Raw genomic sequence first — 3,775 nt, forward strand, 5'->3', positions numbered from 1 at the left:
CTTAAAGCAATATTTATAAATCTAATAGATTTTGAAATTTAAATAATAATTTGTGGATCATTAAAACTATACAGACAGATTGGTTGTTCTCAACACTAAATCAGAATTTGCAGAGGTGGGATTTGGGCATCCACTTACTTTCACAAATTCCACAGGATCTTGTTACAGTTAATCCTAATAAGAGTTCTAATATGTATAAAATTGACACAAACTCATTTAGGTTAGGAAAAGACTTTTTTTCATACAGTTCAAAATATAATTGGAGTATGAAGTCTATTTTCCTTCTTATATGTATTTATATAATAAGGATGCATACAGATCCTTATATAATAATGTCCTATATAAGGACATTAATAGGAAGTATGGATTTTTGTACAGAGCCAGTCTTAAAGATTTTTGGAAAATGCAGCTACATTATAGGGACATTTTAGGAGATGATGGATAAACTGACATGCCATTGTATCTGACATTCCCACATTACTCATTCCTTTAGTCATGGCTAAGTGGAGAGAGGTTATAAACTATGAAACCTTATTTCAGAATTCCGTTTCAGATTTTACAATTATGCACCTAGAGTTAACATAGCTTGTTAAGAAAAAGAGGAAGACTAAAATCTAGAGCAAATGTGCTATTTAGAAGGGCCAAAAGGGATCGGTACTGAATTTGGAAACCCTGGTCTTAATGACAAAAAATGGGTTCCTATTGCTAGAGAGATCAACTAATAATTTGGTTGATCAAGTATTATTAAGCATAAAGAAAATTATTTTCAGATTGAAGTGTGTGAATTAATATAGTGACTAAATCCTGTAGGGACTTAAATAGTTTTTGAATAGAAAAACTTATGAGTTTACATTCACCTGTGATTCACGCACATGTATATGACACATACAGGTTAAGAAATTATTATTTGGGTGCTCACTTCAGCAGCACATATATTAAAATCGTAATGATACAAAGAAGATTAGCATGACCCCTGTGCAAGGATGATACTCAAATTCGTGAAGCGTTCCTCATTTTTAACAAAAACCCTTCACAACATATATATATACACACACACATTATATATATACACACAGACGCACAGACACACACACACACACACACACACACACACACAATTTGGCACCTATAAGCAGAGATGTCAAAACCATACATGGGAGATAGGCAAGTTCTACAAATTTTTGGCAGCTTCATCTTATCGAACAGCATCATTTCTTTATTTTTTACCTTGGGAAATTAATACTTCTCCTAGGATTTATCTCACCTTGAGGGAGTTTATGAAAAATACTAGTACATTTCTGTGTTTGAAGAAGGTGCTCATATGTTCTAAGATACTAATGGCCATAGCTAGTGCCAGTTTGTGGCAATTTGTGAGGTTTCTAAAAAAACAGTAATTTCTTTCTTTCATGGATTCCATTTCATTTTTAATTTTGGTTGCTCACAAAAATAACCCCTTTAGATCCTAATGACCAAAACAAGAAGCATTTTCTTGTACTTACCTAAAAAGATAATATTATAACTATATACCGCAAACAATAATCTAAATTTTTCTGATCAGCAATTGTGAATTTTTATGTGTCATTGCTGCAAAATCAAATATTTAGATTTTTGAACTCAAGAGTACATCCTGATAAAGAAAAGAGGTTGAATTCTTTCAATTAAAGTAGTAGAAATTGGAAAAATTTATTTAGTAAACTAATATTACACATGTTGTAATTTAAAGATGTGGCTTAACTGTGGACTCCTGTCGGGTAATCTCAAAGGTATAGAGGGGAATGTCCAATAAGCTAGGAAGATGTTTGGGAGAAATATGACATGAAATAGTTTGGACTAAGCTATTTCCTCATTACTTTTTAAATTAATTTTTACTCATTTAAAAATAAAATATGATATGAATTTGAATAAAGAAATAATCTATTTGTTGGAGTAAAGCAATGGAGGGAAGGATGATCTTTTTAGAATGAAGCCAAATCCCATTATTGTAATACAGCTCTTATGTGACTCCTATTCATTTTATTTATTTCCTTTGGAAAAGAATATTTCCTGTCTCGATGTTAGCAACCTAATTTCTAAGCATTAAATTTATTTTAACTAATAGTCATACCATTTTATGGAGATCATTTTATCATCTGACGTCTGTCGACTGACACTAAAATAACCAGATAACGCTATTTAATAAACATATACCTTAATAGCCATAGAGATTCTAACTGATATCTATCTGTTAGCGGTTTCCTCAAAGCTATCTTTTTTTCTAAACATATGTTAGTAGAAAGAATTCTATAAATTGACTTTTTCTAAACCAAAGATAAAAGTATAGTATTATATATGTATATAAAAGATTCACTCAAGATTAACTTTTGTCTTTAAATGAACCAAAATTTGTTGCCAATATTTTTATATGTATTTCATTGTGTTAAAAAAAAATGACAATAATTATAATAGAAAAAATAGAAGAAAAAGGTTAATCACAATGTCATTACCTTAACACACCTCAGGATTATACTCTCATCTCTGTCAATAGCTATAATTCATATGCCGAAAACATATATATTTTGGCAAATCCTCTATATCTATTATAATTATTAGTAGAAGGAAATATGGAAATGTTCACATTTAGCCAGTTTGTTACAGGGTAAATTTTATGTCAATAATTATTTAAATATTTCATTTTCATTCTTGGCAAAAAGATGCAGTGGAACCATTAGAAAATTATGAATTCTGTGCCTGAGTGCCTTGCAAGTGTCACATTTTGTTTCTAAAATCCAGTTTAGATTCTGTATTGACACTGGCAGGCAGTTTTAATGAAAATCATCTCCCAGGCAGCTGCAACTTCCACTTCAGTTTTAGTCACAGCAGCTCTCCTGATTAGCCCCTGCAGGAGCTGCCACAAGACCGAACCTAAATCTGCTCTCCAGAGTCACAGACATGTGTAACACAAGGCCGATAGTTATCAAAATCCATAAATGCAATGTGATAACCTTTCTCTTTGGCTTAATCATTTCATATGCTCAGAATAGCCATAGATGTGCACATAATATGCTTTGTCTAAGAACTTTAAGCATAAGGCTAGTAATTTGTTATTATGTAATTTTTGCCCACTAATGATATATGATGTATAGAGCATGGAGAGTTAAAATAATAGCAGAAAACATAGCCACCTAAGGTTTTTATTCTAATCTTTTGTATTTAACCGCATGTACTCACACTCTTGTTTCCTGTGGTTTTTCTGTATAACTCAACAGGTGCAGAATTTGCATAGTTCTTTCCAATTCTTATATAGAACGGACACAGCATGGAGGTGAGGTTTCACTTAGAATAAATTTTACCATCAAAGAGTCTAAATGAACAGTCCTTATGTTGGCAGAATTTTTTATGAAGGTGCAAGGTTTTATTATGATACAGTTGTAAATTTGTGCTTTGTTTGTTCCTTTTGATTTAACTTGCTACAAAGTCTAGATTCTGACTAGTTATTCTGGTTTAAGGAAAATTTTTCATTCATGGGTGTGTGAATAAATATGTGTATGTTGTATGCTTGTGTGAACTCGGCCCATAAAATAGACTTGGTCCTCAATGGACCTAATAAAATGATGGGCAAAGACATACAAAATAGTAGCAATCATACAAGGGACTGCATGGTGGAACATTTTTAGGAGACCAAAGGAAAACAACATTATGGCTTGAAATAGGTAAGGAAGATATGTGCAAAAGGCAAGCTCTGTACTGAACAGAAAATTAAAGTTGATAGGCAAAGATGAGCACAAAAAGACCAAAG

General features: G+C 31.8%; 1 non-coding gene across 1 annotated transcript; it reads left to right on the forward strand.

The window, feature by feature from the left end:
* The first annotated feature begins 911 nt into the window (after nucleotides 1-911).
* LOC118601051 lies at nucleotides 912-1,018 on the forward strand. Its single transcript, XR_004950155.1, has one exon. It is a non-coding gene; the product is annotated as a U6 spliceosomal RNA (small nuclear RNA).
* Nucleotides 1,019-3,775: the final 2,757 nt, after the last annotated feature.

The sequence above is a fragment of the Rousettus aegyptiacus genome, unplaced genomic scaffold (assembly GCF_014176215.1).
Source record: "Rousettus aegyptiacus isolate mRouAeg1 unplaced genomic scaffold, mRouAeg1.p scaffold_m13_p_3, whole genome shotgun sequence".
In the NCBI taxonomy this organism is placed as follows: domain Eukaryota; kingdom Metazoa; phylum Chordata; class Mammalia; order Chiroptera; family Pteropodidae; genus Rousettus; species Rousettus aegyptiacus.